Here is a 15,931-nt window from a genome sequence, read left to right as displayed (position 1 = left end):
ATTCATATTTGTCCTTATATGGAATCAAATTAGGAGGTTGCCTGTGGGGTGACATTTGATAACTAATGTTCTACTATTAGTGACTTGTTCCATAGAGAAATTCATTGACTTCTTTAAAAAATGTAAAAGAATATAAAAAGGGAAAAAATATTCCCAACACTTTTCTTATGAATTAATTTATGAACTAGTTTTCCTGTGTAATAGAGTAGAAGTCTTGGGCTCTCAGCTGTGACTATTTGTGATAGCAGGAGTTCAAAGTAGATATTGTGGAGAGGGCAAAGATTGAAGATGTAAATCTCAATGAAGTTAGGATTTGCTTCTTTCACAACTTAGTTAAGAGTTGGGAAAAGTCTCTTGGCTTCTTTATCCATGGACTCTATTTCTTAACGTTTTTGAGTTAGTGTCACAATAAATCACACACTCTATGCAAGCTTTACCAGAGTTGTCCTGTGTTTCAGTTACAGTTTGTGCCATTCTGCAAGTTCCCACCTGCCTATCATGTGTCAGTTACAGATTTCCAAAAAGGAAGCATCACCACCAATTCTGGTTTTTATCCAGGAGGTTATGCAAGAACTAAAAATACATGAAGAGATTAAAACAGTACAGCAGAAGCTACGACACCTGCCTCTGTCAGTCAGGAAGACAGTTGCAAAGGTGCTAGAAGCTCTTATCCAAATGGGAGTAGTTGAAAGAGTGCATACATCTAACTAGGGAGGGAATCATGAATAAATTAGGAGGAATTCAAATTAATGCTAATGTGTGCAAGAGCTGTAATTGTTGGCTGCAATGGTTGAAAATGTTTGTGTCATTTCTATCCATTCCCTCTTCCTCTAAATGATTGAACTGCTCCAGTGTAACCAGATTCTGGGATGCAGCCATTCTGGGAACTAATATATATATATATATATATATATATATGTATAATATATATTTTATATATATTATATAATATATATTATATGTATGTAAATTATTGGGGATAAATTGGAAGGATAACACCTATGATAGTTCTTCATAAGTGATTTTTTGCAATTTTGGTGGACTGTATCATTTAGCTTACATGAATAATAAATAACAAACAAATAAAATGTCAAAAATTATGACACAATAAATTAATCCTGAATTGTTTTCAAGGTGATGATAGGGAGTTCAGTGAATGGTAAGGAGGTTTTTCTAAGTGAAATGAATTAACATTTTCATATATTAATCACTTCCTCTAGAAAATTCCCCCTCATTAGTTTCTATGAATGGAAAATAAACACTTGAAAAATTAATTTGTGAAATTTTGACTCAAACAGAAGGGAGAAAAATTCAGTTATTTTGGGAATGGCTAAATAATGGTTCTTAATATATTCGTTCTTCAATTTCAAGTAGAATGTTTCTCCAGATTAATAGCCCATCTTAGTTTTATTTTAATAGGTCACTACTTGAGGAAGGTTAGAACCTTTAGATGATTATACTAGAAATCTTAAACATCCAACAATTTTTCTTATATGTATCCAGGGAGGCTACCATTAATCGACCATTTTTGGGCCTGGTTAAATACAATTATATAACCAACATTTTCAAGACTTCTTGCACCCTCATTTTCTAAATTGTGGTCATGTTCTTAGACATAATGCAGTTCCCACTGCTGCTAAACACCCACCCTAATGAGAGAAGTTTGATTCATATTTAGTACTCAATAATTTGTATTTGTCTTTATTTTTGTTTCATGAAAAAATTTAGAGCTGTTGATAATTAGTGTCTAAATTAATATATTAAAAGACTGTGATAACTATTAATCTTATATTTTAGTTTGACTTTTTCAATCAAAACTGGATGATTCAGTGATCAATAAAATTTGTAAAAGAAAACATCTTTCCTACATTCTAATATTTCTCATTGAAATTGGCTTTGTAAAAGCTGAGACCAAAAACAGGATGAAAATGACAAAAGTATTTATTGAGAAAGTCTGTTTGGCATGCAGAATTGATTAATCTCTTAGTCTCTTTTAGTGAGGTGAAGTCTGCAATTTTGGTAGCATAGAGGGAACTCTTGACCAGAAGGGAATTATTCTAATTATATTCATGTATATGGCCTCCATCTTTACCAGTCTAGTCTAATCATGATCAATCAGGAAATATCATTGTGCCTTTCATCTTTGATCATGAAAATCTCTCCATGAAACCCAAGTAACCAGTTATTCTTCATATCCAAGACTCCAATTCTTTTGCCCCGAACATTTCTCCTTTTAGATGCCATAAAACATTCTTTATCTTCTGTAAACCTTTCATGCATTCCCTTGTTCACAGTCATTCAAGAAAACCCTATGCTCAAAGCATCTTATCTAATAATACTCTCAACTTCTTTTTCTAATGCCCAGATTTGTTAAGACATTATTTTGCCCACAGGCTTTTCAGTAAATAGCTATTTTTCTCTTTGATCTCCTGTGTACCACAAGGTTTAGAATATAGCAGATGGCCTCCTTGTTCCTTATTGACTCTTCAGATCATTTTGCCTCCCTTCTCCATAATGATACCTCTCTTTGACTTTTCACGTCATGAGATTGTATTACTTATTTATCAACCTTATTTCAGGCATCTACCAACAAACATGTTTTTACTTCTCATTTCTTAAATCTTTCAACTTCTTGCTTAAAATAAATTTAACATTACTTCTGTTATAATTCTTGGTAATTACAATGTGCATGGAAAATATCTAACATCCTCGTCCTATGGATTATTTATTAAATTTATTTATTGGAAATGCAAGGGGAGTGGAGAGGAGAGGGGGGAGGGGAGAGGAGAGGAGAGGTGGAGAGGGGAGGAGAGGAGAGGGAAGGGGAGGGAAGGGGAGAGGGTGAGGGGAGGAGAGGAGAGAGATAATCTTCCATCTTCTGGTTCACTCCCCCAAGTGGTCGCAATAGCCAGAGTTGGGTCAGGCTGAATCCAGGAGCCTGAAACTCCGAGTCTCCCATGTTTGCTCAGGAACTTTTATAGATTATAGAATATGTCAATTTTCTATACTATTAGTGGAAGTAGGAATCTGTAGATATTCTTCACATATGAAGAATATGTGGATGGCTTAATAAGAAGTTACTACTTTGGAAAAAAAGAATACATTGTCTTCTTGACTTTGAGGGGAGCGAATGTGACAAGAAAGGAAAACTGATGCTTTCTGAGGGCTTTGTTAGCAGATGTAAGTTTACAGAGAAGCTTGGGAAAATGAATGAAAGAGCCAGCATTTGCTGAAAGATAGCTTTTTTTTTTTTTTTTTTGACAAGCAGAGTGGACAGTGAGAGAGAGAGACAGAGAGAAAGGTCTTCTTTTGCCGTTGGTTCACCCTCCAATGGCCACCACGGCTGGCGCGCTGCGGCCGGTGCACCGCGCTGATCCAATGGCAGGAGCCAGGTGCTTCTCCTGGTCTCCCATGCGGGTGCAGGGCCCAAGGACTTGGGCCATCCTCCACTGCACTCCCGGGCCATAGCAGAGAACTGGCCTGGAAGAGGGGCAACCGGGACAGAATCCGGCGCCCCGACTGGGACTAGAACCCCGTGTGCTGGCACCGCAGGCAGAGGATTAGCCTATTGAGCCACGGCGCCGGCCTGAAAGATAGTTTTTTAAAATATATTCAAAAAAATGGAGAGAGAGAGAGAGATCGAGAGAGAGAGAGATCTTCTATTCGCTGATTCACTTCCCAAAAGACTGCCAACAACCACTCATGGGCCAGACCAAAGACAGGAGTCAAGAACTCCACCCATTTTGGATTCTATCAGCTAGTATTTACAGAAGGGAGAGAATGATCCAACATGGGAAGTGAGATACACAGCAGACCCATAGAATGGCAAATGTCCTAACAGCACTCTGGCCTCATAATCAGCCCTTAAGGCATGCGGATCTGGCTGAAATGCCCATGAGAGTATTTCAGGCATGGAAAGCCAAGACACTCTGGGGGAAAAATAAAACCTAAATGAAAGATCTCCATGAGTGAGATCCCAGTGGACAGAATGGGTCATCAAAGAAGGAGGTACCTTTGTCTGAAGGGAGGAGAGAACTTCCACTTTGACCATGGCCTTGTCTAAAAATTATCAGAGTCAGTGAACTCAGGGGGCTTCCATAGCCTTGGCAGCTCATGACAAGAGCCTAGGGTGATTACTGATGCCATAAACAAGAGTGTCAATTTGTTAAGTCAACAACAGGAGTCACTGTGCACTTACTCCTCATGTAGGATCTTTGTCCTTAGTGTGCTGTACATTGAGATTTAATGCTATAACTAGTACTCAAACAGTATTTTTCACTTTATGTTTCTGTGTGGGAGCAAACTGTTGAAATCTTTACTTAATGTATGCTAAACTGATCTTCTGTATATAAAGAGAATCGAAAATGCATCTTGATGTGAATGGAAGGGGAGAGGGAGTGGATAAGGGGAGGGTTGTGGGTTAGAGGGACATTATTGGGGGGAAGCCATTGTAATCCATAAGGTGTACTTTGGAAATTTATATTCATTAAATAAAAGTTAAAAAAAAAAGAACTCCACCCAGGTTTCCCACACTGGGGCAGGGATTCAAGTACTTGGGCCATTATCTGCTGCCTCAAGGCACATTAGCAAGAAGCTATATCACTCAATCCCAGGCACTCCAATTTGGAATATGGGTGTCTCAAGTGGCATCTGTGGCCTAGCCTGTTGTGCCATAATGCCCAATCTTGAAAGGTAACTTTAACAATCAACTAGTGAGTATTCTTCAGGGAAATGAGTAGGACATCAAGGGCCACAGAAATGAAGGAGAAGCAAAGTCAGCAGCTGCCAGATTGATTCATCATGCTATGAAACTATAAAAGGAATCTTTAACATTAGGTATACACAAACCAGTTTACTGTAGGGAGCAGGACATTCAAATCTAGAATAGCTGCAAATTTGTAGTATGTTGGAATTCAAGGCTAATAGCCTTCTGTGGGAGAGAAGGGCACGGATTTTTGAATGAAGTTTAAATTATATTATTTCTGAAAACTTCCAAATAAGCTTGATTTGAAAATTCAGAATACTTCTCTTAAGTATAATTCTGTTTTATCTGATTCCCAAAGTGTTGTATCAAAAAAAAGTAACTGTTTTACATACCTGATAAGATAATGAGCCACCAAATTCTTCTAAGGCAGTGAATCTGTATTTTTATCTTTAAAGCTATCCCTTACTAACCTGTGTAGGGATACTCTGCATTTGAATGGTGTGCCCTCCAAAAAACCTTGTCTTAGAAAAGAAGAGGTATGTATTATTTACTTGATATTTTATGAGGCGAGTGGTAACGTGCCACCTTAGAAGCAGAGAACAGTCATCAACAGACACTTTCACTGATACTGCCTTGATCTTGGACTCCCTAGCCTTCAGAGCCAAGAGAAATAAATTTCTATTATTTGTAATTTATCCAATATATTGTTATATCAATATGAATTCATTAGGACAAGGAATAATCAGCAAATTTTGGTTTAATATTTATTCTTGAAGGATATTCTCTCTGATGGTGCTGCTACTAACCAATGATATCTCTAAGTAAAGATAATTATGAAGTGCATGAGATGGTTGCTTCTTCTGGCCTGTCTTTATTGCAATTATTCTTTTCTTAAGCATGTTTTTTTTTTCTCACAATTTTCTCCCATACAAAAGGCAGAATAGATTAGAATGGAGACACATACAGTTCTGTAATAGAGTTAGGTAGAGCTCAAAAAGTTAAAGTGCGTTTGAAAGGATATCAGTTTGTAATTTTTCTGCCACTGGGGACCAAGGCCTTAAAAACTAACTCTATAAAATAACTGCTTTCTGTGTGGGTGCTTCCTTTCTTCTAGTTTCTCTTCTTTGTGTGTTTGTTTTTCTGTGTATCTCTCTGTCTCTGCCTGTCTTCTTTCCTTACCTGTTCTATGCAGAGTTCTCCTTCAAATCCTTCTCCACATTGCTTTGGAAAACTCCAGCTTCATGTGGAGGATGAGGGTGATTTAGCATTATCTTTTCTTCTCGTTTTCAACTCAAGTACCTTAGGCTTCAGTTGGATATTGATTAAAACTTAACTTAGTCATTGACGATCCTGAAAAGAAAAGGAGTGAGATCTACTACAGTGAACAAAACAAAAAATGAGTTTTCCAATTGTAAATTATTTGCATCAGTGACCAGAACTATCCTTGATTTTATTTAGGAAATAAGCAGACCTTATCAAGTTTCCTGGAAACAACATTGTGCAATGTATTTCTAAAAAAAAAAAAAAAAACCTAGAATATAGGATTATGTTGGTTCGACTGTAAAGGAATGTTAAATGTTTAAAGAGATAAGTATACTTACCTTAAATGGACATTACAAAATCCTTGTACCTAGTGAAACATCACATTTTATCACATAATATGTACAATTTTGCCTGTATATTTCTAAAAACATAGAAGATATTAGAAAAACATTATGTGAAAGAATATTTCTCATTTTCACATGTAATTTCATGTGAAATAATAAATGGCTGCATTATTACACTAAGCAGTATTTTTATACTTTTCTGGTCCCGTCTTACAGAACAAAAACTATCACAAGAGATCATGTTCTTTGCTATCTAGGGGAAATTGTACTAATTTAGGTTGGTAATTTTTTAACCCTTCACATTTTTAAAATCTACCTGTGTGAACTTGAGAAAATTGATCTTTCATTTCTTTATTTCTTTTTTTTTAAGATTTATTTTATTTATTTGAAAGACAGAGTTACAGAGAGAAAAAGAGAGAGGTCTTCCATCCGCTGGTTCACTCTCCAGTTGGCCGCAATGGCCAGAGCTGCACTGATCCGAAGCCAGGAGCCAAGAGCTTCTTCCGGGTCTCCCGCATGGGTGCAAGGGCCCAAGGGCTTGGACCATCTTCTACAGCTCTCCAAGGCCAGAGCAGAGAACTGGATTGGAAGTGGAGCAGCCGGAACTCGAACCGGTGCCCATATGGGATGCCGGCTCTTCAGGCCAGGGCTTTAACCCGCTGTGCCACAGCACCAGCCCCTCTTAATTTCTTCACACTGATTTCTTATAAGGAAAAAATAATGTGTAAAACACAAGGAAAAGATTTAATAGCATTATTTGATGCAGCAAATGTTAACTAAAATAATTGCTCGCAATTTTTACACTTGATATGATGTGACTGATAAGAACTCTGAGTCTTTCTTCTATAATACTTTTAGATTTTGTCTATCTACTGACAAAGTCAAACTTAGATTTACCAAACTAAGGAGAAATTGAATTTTTCGTTACTTTAGGTAATAAGGCAAAAAATATATGTGAAAGCAAAGGATGGAAAGAGATTAATAATCCTCAGAAACCAAGAAAAAAATCTATAGTCAAAAAGAAGCACATAGAGAAGTAAAGATATAGGGAACATATGTATGGAAGAGCTACAATCAATGACGTTCTTGTGTGCGGGGTCCCCTTATAAATTACATATAATAGAGGTAAACAATATAGGATGGTATATAGTCTAGTGTCAGATTGTGTGCTGCAAATACCTAGGTGCTGTTTAGAGTTATAAGAATGGAGAGTAACAATTGTGCTATTTAAAATCTTACTGGATGATGTTGAATAGTACAATTGCTATTTAAAGCTGTGAAAGCCTTTTCATATGCCTTTCATCTTAAAATATACATACAAGAATATAAACTGCATTAATAAAAGTCACCTATATTAACTTCCTGGGGCTAGTATATCAACGTAGCCCCAAACTAGTGGCTTAAAACAATATATTGTCTGACATTTTTGGAGGCCGGAATTCTGAAATAAAAGTGTTGACATGCTTTCTCTGACAACTCTAGGAGATAATCTTCCTTTGCCTCTTTTAGCTTCTGATGTTTTTTGCAATTCTTGATGTTCCTTGGCTTGGCTTTAGATGCCTTACTTTAGTCACACAGTGAGGTTTTCCCTGCCTTCATTTCATATTTCAGTTTGTATCTGTCTTTATGTTCAAATTTCATGTTCTCTTATAAGGACATCACTCATATTTGATTAACACCAGTCCTAACCACCTCATTTTAACTTGGTTATCTGTAAAAACACTTTGTCTCCAAATAGTGTCTCACTCTGAAATACTAGGGGTCAGAATTAAGAAATATTTTTTTTTCAGTGATAAAATGCAACCCATAACATCACCCTGATTCATTGGGTTCTTTTCATCAATGAATTGCTTCAGAACCCAAGCAAACTATTGATAGAGTAAAAAGGATTTGAAAGTCTTTTAAGAATATTTTTTGCACTTAGTATCTGGTGATAATTGCAGTTTTACAATAAAAAATTATCTTTAAGACAATTAGCTTTTGTTTTTTTTTATTTTTATTTTAAATTTATTTATTTGAAAGTTAGAGTTGCACAGAGAGAGAAGGAGAGGCAGAGAGAGAGGTCTTTCATCTGCTGGTTCACTCCCCAATCGTCTGCAAAGGCCGGAGCTGTGCCGATCCAAAGCCAGGAGCCAGGAGCTTCTTTTGGGTCTCCCACATGGTTGCAGGGGCCCAAGGACTTGGGCCATCTTCTACTGCTTTCCCAGGCCACAGCACAGAGCTGGATCAGAAGCAGAGCAGCTGAGATTGAAAGCAGTGGCCATATGGGACGCTGGCACTGCAGGCGGTGTTTTACCTGCTACGGCACAGCACTGGCCTCAGCAATTAGTTTTTGAGTAAGTATCCTTTGTATATACCTTCTATATTTCCAGTAAGTAGTGAAGTATGATTGTTTTGTACACAAAAGTATTCTTAGGTGTTTGTGATTTCTTCAAAGTAGATATGGAGTTAGAACACAAGAATCAAAAAAGGTGTTGGTATTATGATCAAAATCTATACCAAAATAGCATGTGTGTACATTAGCTTCCTAGGGATGCCATAACAAAGAACAATGAATAGAATGGCTTAAGTGAACAAAGAAATTATCAAATAGTTTTGGAGGTTAATGAAGTCAGTGCCAATATTACACTGAAGGTTGTGATGAAAGAAGATGTTCCAGGCTTTTCCACTTTGGCTTTTAGACAACACTCTCATTAGATTGTCACATAATCTTCCCTTTATGTGTGTCTGTCTCTATGGTCAAATTTTAATTTTTTGTAGGCAGCCACTGTAACTACATAATTTTATCTCAATTTCCTCTTTAAATTTCCTATCTCCAAATAAGTCAAATTCTAAAATAATGAAGTTATGACAACAAAGTATCAATTCAACTTCCCACAAGCACATATATAACATTGTCTGAATATATATAGGATTATTTGATCTGTATTGTAATCTGTAGTTTGTACATAGGAAATAATATAAGTGATATATATGGCTTTATAGATGATGTCCTAGCATTTATTGTAGCCTTAGGTCTCCAACTTACTTAACTATAATGTAAGAGAGTGAAAGTGATGGTAGTATTAGGATTGCCTTGAATATTCTTGAGTTTTGTCTTTCGTAATTCACAGTCTATAGTGAATTATTATGTAATATTTACTCAAGGCACATCTTGTAACTGACCATGGCATGGTATACTGGATCTTTTAAATTGCTCTGGACTAGATTGTGTCCCCCCCACCTAAAAAATTCATATGTTGAAGATCTAATACCCAATGTGACTGTATTTCAAAACAGGCTCTTTAAGAAAGCGGTTAAGCTTAAATAAGGACATTAACATGAACACAATGTATCAAAGAGATACCTGTACCCAATGTCTATAGCACCACTGTTCATAATAGCCAAAATATGAAATCAAACAAGGTGTGCATCATCAGATGAATGGATAAAGAACATGTGACACACACACACACACACACACACACAGAGGAATATTATTCAGTTATAAAAATAATGAAATTATTTGCATTAAAATGGAAATAACTAGAGGACACCATGTTGAGTGAAATAAGCTGCACAAATACAAATACTACATTTTCTCTCTTATATGTGGAAGCTAATATTTTTTAAAAAACGAACAAAAAAGATAAGAAAAAATGACAGCCTATGTACATTAGTTTTATTGCATATAGTGTTTTGTAAAAATTTATTTTAAAACTTTGTCAAATTGTTAATAATAATGTACCAATATAGTTTTAATGTTCTGTAACCATCTTAAAATTTACCATATATCCGAGCAATTTCATATTTTTATTTAATTTTTAATTAGTTTTTTACAGATTCAATGTGCTTTGTAGATACAATTCTGAAAACATAATGATAGTCTCTTCCTCCATCCCTCCTTCACTACCACCCTTCTTTCTTCTCCCTTTCTTTTTTTTTTAGCTTTTGAGATAGCATATTTCAAATTTACATTACAGTAAAAAGGCTTGACACTTTACCTAGTAAGAAGTTTAACAAGTAAAAGCAAGAAGACCCTAGTTTAGTGGGAATATAGACAATGGCTATTAATAATAATTGAATGGAAAAAGACCACGTTTAAAAAATTTAGGAGTCACTGTGCACTTACTCCTCATGTAGGATCTTTGTCCTTAGTGTGCTGTCCATTGAGATTTAATGCTATACCTAGTACTCAAACAGTATTTTTCACTTTATGTTTCTGTGTGGGAGCAAACTGTTGAAATCTTTACTTAATGTATGCTAAACTGATCTTCTGTATATAAAGAGAATCGAAAATGAATCTTGATGTGAATGGAAGGGGAGAGGGAGTGGATAAGGGGAGGGTTGCGGGTTGGAGGGACGTTATGGGGGGGAAGCCATTGTAATCCATAAGGTGTACTTTGGAAATTTATATTCATTAAATAAAAGTTAAAAAAATTGTTTATTTATTATTTGGAATTCAGAGTTACAGAGAGAGAGAGAGAGACAGAGAGAGAGAGAGCAAGATCTTTCATCCACTTGGTTCACTCCCCAAATGGTCACAATGGCCAGAATTGGGTGGATCTGAAGCCTGGAGCCAGGAGCTTCTTCCAAGTCTCTCACGTGGATTCTAGGGCCCAAACACTTGCACAATCTTCCACTGCCTTCCCAGGGATATTAGCAAGGAGCTGGATGGGAAGTGGAGCAGCCAGGACTCGAACCAGTGCCCATACGGAATGTCAGCACTGCAGGCTGTGGCTTTACCCACTATGCCACAGAACTGGCCCCAAGACGATTTCATTTGAGTATTGTTTATAGCTCTTGCTTATATTCCTGCTGAACTCTGACCTTTTTGCATTTTATTTGTTGAGCTCTTTATTTAAGGAAGCATTAATCTTCTGAGTATAATGCAAATTTAAAATATGTTGTCTCAGTAATAAAAAAAGAATAAAAAGAAAACGCGGGATATATGCACAAGAGAACACTATTCAGCTTTAAAAAGAAGAGTAAGATTCTGACATTTGAAGCAAAATGGAAGGAACTGGAGGATATCTTGCTGAGTGAAATAAACCAGATACAGAAAGACAAATACCAAATGTTCTCCCTCTTTTTGTGGGAGCTAGAGTTATAAAACAAAAACAAAAACAAAACAAAACATAAAAACCCTCAATCTGAACGCAGAATGTTGATTATTGGAGGCTGAGAGAGGTGTGAAGAATAAAAGGAATTTGGGTCGTAAAAATAGGGGAAGCTGGGTAAAAATAGGGGAAGCTGGGTATGGATTCATTAACTGTGACAAACATACTAATATGATATGTTAATAATATGGGAAGTAGGGTGAGAGGTACGTGGAAAGCATATCACTACTTTGCAATTTTTGTTTCATAAACTTAAAACTCTTCTGAAAATAAAATGTTTTTTAAAAATGAGGTCATTTTTTTAGGCCCCAAACAAATAGGTATGGTGTCTTTATAAGAAGATAGAGACACGAGGGATGTGCACACTCTTTCCAAGAGTTGAACACGACATACCTTGAGTACTCAGGTAGAAAATATCTGCACATATGATGGGTATAACCTTCACAAATACAAAGTATTCTTGGAGCCAGAGGTAAACATGTTTTTACTGGGGAGTATACTGTCCTTTGAATATTATTGAAGTGTGATAACAGCCAACCTACAAATTAGGAATTACCCCTGGGCCAGACCATGTGAAAATGTAATTTTATTATTCGACACATGAATTTGGAAAACAAATTCAAATAACCTGTTTTGTCATAGTAGTAGCAACACTGACATGTTTGCTACTACTTGAAAGGAATGTGGCTGATGGGACATATTTTATCTGCTGAATCCCTTCCAATCCCCACTAGATAAGAAATCAAAGTCCAATAAAACTGTAATTTGTGCTCATATTTCATCTCTTCTACTTAGTGAAGTGCTCACAGATTGTATCTAGTTAATATCTCTCTTTTAAGCAGTGCTGGAACATAATATTTCCCAGTTAATATGCATTTAGCTAATGTTTCCTTTATAAACAACCTGATACTTCTAAACATTTGACCTGATTTATTAGTTTAAATCAGATGAGCTTATTTATAAATCATCATAGCTTATAATAAATTGAATTAGATATTTCAAGAAAAACAAATCATTTTATGATTATTAGTCCATACCAGATCTAGAAACATTCTTGGAGGAGACATTTTTCTTGTCACTCTCTTTCCCATCATTTCACACTCTCATAATTTTACTGATAAACCTAATATAGGAAAAATTCTTTCCATGACACGAATAGATCATGGCAGCATTTTGCCGGTATATAAGTGTGTAGACTTAAATACTACCCTTTTCTCTAAGTTATAGTAAAAGAAGGAGAAATGGACCTAAAGCCAAAATTGCCTTGTTTGATCTTCTCTTCCTGAATAAAAAAGATCTTTCAAGAGCAACCACTTTGAAATTTAAGAATACCACTGCATGTTGGCATGGAATTCTATAGCATTATTAGAAGCCAGCCCATGCCCATTTGTACATGCAAATATGTTCTGTTACGGAATAGAGAGAAGGATCATAATTGGGAGATTACTGAGAATATGACAACAAAAATTATGATCCTTACACTGTAAGAGTTTTTATGCACCTATTAAGAATCAATATACTAACGACATTCTTCACAGGTCAAGAAAAAAATGCTGAAATTCATATGGAAGCACAAGAGACCTCGATTAGCTAAAGCCTTATTATACAACAAAAACAAAGCTGGAGGCAACATGGTACCTGATTTCAAGGCACACTGCAGGGCAGTTATAATCAAAACAACCTGGTACTGGACAACAACAGACTTATAGACCAATGGAACAGAATAAAAACTCCAGAAATCAATTCATGCATCTATAAGCAACTTATCTTTGGTAAAGGAGCTAAAATCAATCCCTGGAGCAAGGACAGTCTCTTTAACAAATGGTGTTGAGGAACTGGATCTCCGTGTTCAGAAGTATGAAATTAGACTACACCCCTACCTTAGAGATGACACAAGAATCCACTCAAAATGGATCAAAGTTCTAAATCTATGACCCAATACTATAAAATTATTACATAACATGGTGGAAATTCTGCAAGACATTGGCATCGGTAAAGATTTCTTGGAAAAGACCACAGAAGTACAGGCAATCAAAGCCAAAGAAGCTTCTCAGCTTCTTTACTACAAAAGAAACACTCAGAAAAGTGAAGACACAACTGACAGAATGGGAGAAAATGGTTGTAAACTATGCAACTGATAAAGGGTTAACATCCAGAAAATATAAAGAGCTCAAGAAATTCAACAACAACAAAACAAACAGTCCAGTTAAGAAATGGGCAAAGGTCTTAAACAGGCATTTTTCAAGAGAGGAAATTCAAATGGTCAACAGACACTTGAGAAAATGTTCAAGATCACTAGCCATCAGGAAAATGCAAATTAAAACCACAACAAGGTTTCACCTCACTACAGTCAGAATGGCTCACATACAGAAATCTACAAATGACAAATGCTGGCAAGAATGTGGGGAAAAAGTACCCTGGTCCACTGTTGGTGGGAATGTAAACTGGTGCAATCATCCCACTCCTAGGAACGTACCCACACCAAAAGAAATCAGTATATGAAAGTTATCTGTACCCACATGTTCATTGCAGCACAATTCACAATAGTGAAGATATGTAATCAACCCAGATGTTCATCAGCTGTTGACTGGATAAAGAAATTATGGTATAGAAACCCTATGGATTACTATGCATCTGCAAAAAAAATATATGAAATCCTGTCTTTTGCACAAGATAATCACAACTGGAAACCATCATATTAGTGAAATAAGCCAATCCCCAAAAGACAGATATCAAATGTTGTCCCTGATCTGATGTAACTAATAGAATACCTGAAATGTAATGTATTGGAATGAAGTAGACATTTTGCAAATTGATGATTATTTATAGCCATTGTCTCCTCCATTGAGAAATAGTGTTTTTTTTTTCTTTCTCTTCATACTATTTGTTGAACTCGTTTACTTAGATCACTAAGTATACTGAAAATAGATCATTGTAAAAATTAAGAATGGGGATCTGAGAGGGAAGGGGAGGAAAAGTTGGAGAGTACGCAGGAGGGGAAGTCCCACTATGTTCCTAAATCTCTCTATGTAAAATACATGAAACTTGTATAATTTAAATAAAATTTAAAAATGAATTTATGGTAGAAATGTGAAATTAGTTTAAACTTGTTTTAAAGTCGGAAGGCTACTTCATATATTTCCTTCATCATTTTCTAGTTTTTTGACTTTGACTTATATTTATATTTCTCCCTTCTTATCTACAATGTGGTGATAATAAACTGTACTGTTAAGATCATAGTGATGTTTTCAGGTTATTTAAAATAAAGAGGTTGGCAAATATTAGGTACTAAGTAGCTAAGAGATGAATTGTATGCTAAAACCTGTCAGGTCCTCTCATTTCATTTTCAAACCAATTTTACATGTAGGGCCCAGAAATTCTGACAAATCTTTGATCGCCCTACTGTTTTGTTTTAAATGATCTTATTATATACATTTATTGTTGTAGTTAATATAAATGAAAGGCACCCTGCCTTTCTTATGAGGAAAAAATAACATGAAGAATGTTATTCTCAGTTGATAGGTTTGTACTTGGCTATAAGAGAACAGTAATTTTATTGAATGCCCAAACTGAGAAAGGTCAAGGGGCCATTGATGAAAGTTAAATAAGATCAGTTTCCCCAAAAGCCACTATACTCTCAAAGTCAAAATTAGAATGACTAAGGTAGGTTCTACAGTATGTTTCACTTTAGATCAAGTGTTCTGGTTTGAATGCTGTGAGATCTAAATATGGATTGAAATTAGGCCCATTAGCAAGGAATCTCTTATACTCTTAATTTCTGTTAAGTCTCTATTCCTAGTTAAAATTTCCTGGGTTGAACAACTCTGGCAAGAAGTAATTATTTCTTGGCTGTGGTGTACTCCCACTTGGAAACGGTTTTTTGGAAAAACTGGAATTAAATGTGACTTCGGTAATCTCCTATTTTCCTCCTCTGATCCTTGCTGTAGCCAGGGCTAGTATATCTTTTTTTTTTTTTTTTTTTTTTTTTTTTTTTTTTTTTTTTTGACAGGCAGAGTGGACAGTGAGAGAGAGAGACAGAGAGAAAGGTCTTCCTTTGCCGTTGGTTCACCCTCCAATGGCCGCCGCTGCAGCCGGCGCACCGCGCTGATCCTGGCAGGAGCCAGGAGCCAGGTGCTTTTCCTGGTCTCCCATGGGGTGCAGGGCCCAAGCACCTGGGCCATCCTCCACTGCACTCCCTGGCCATAGCAGAGAGCTGGCCTGGAAGAGGGGCAACCGGGACAGAATCCGGCGCCCCAACCGGGACTAGAACCCGGTGTGCCGGCGCCGCAAGGTGGAGGATTAGCCTATTGAGCCACGGCGCCGGCTAGTATATCTTGAGGATTTTGCTTTTATATATTTTCAGGAATTCTTCCAGCACTATTCGCTTTTTCACAGGATGTTCTTATACACATACAACTTGTTGGGAGTCCAACAAAGCAATCATATTCATGTGTTTCTAAGAATTAGATAAAATAGTCTACAATCTGTTACAAAGCAACCCATTCTGATGGTTTACTAAG

The sequence above is a fragment of the Oryctolagus cuniculus genome, chromosome X, assembly GCF_051225735.1.
Source record: "Oryctolagus cuniculus isolate XC-2025 breed Fujian yellow rabbit chromosome X, ASM5122573v1, whole genome shotgun sequence".
Taxonomy (NCBI): Eukaryota; Metazoa; Chordata; class Mammalia; order Lagomorpha; family Leporidae; genus Oryctolagus; species Oryctolagus cuniculus.
This window is presented reverse-complemented; position numbering follows the sequence as displayed.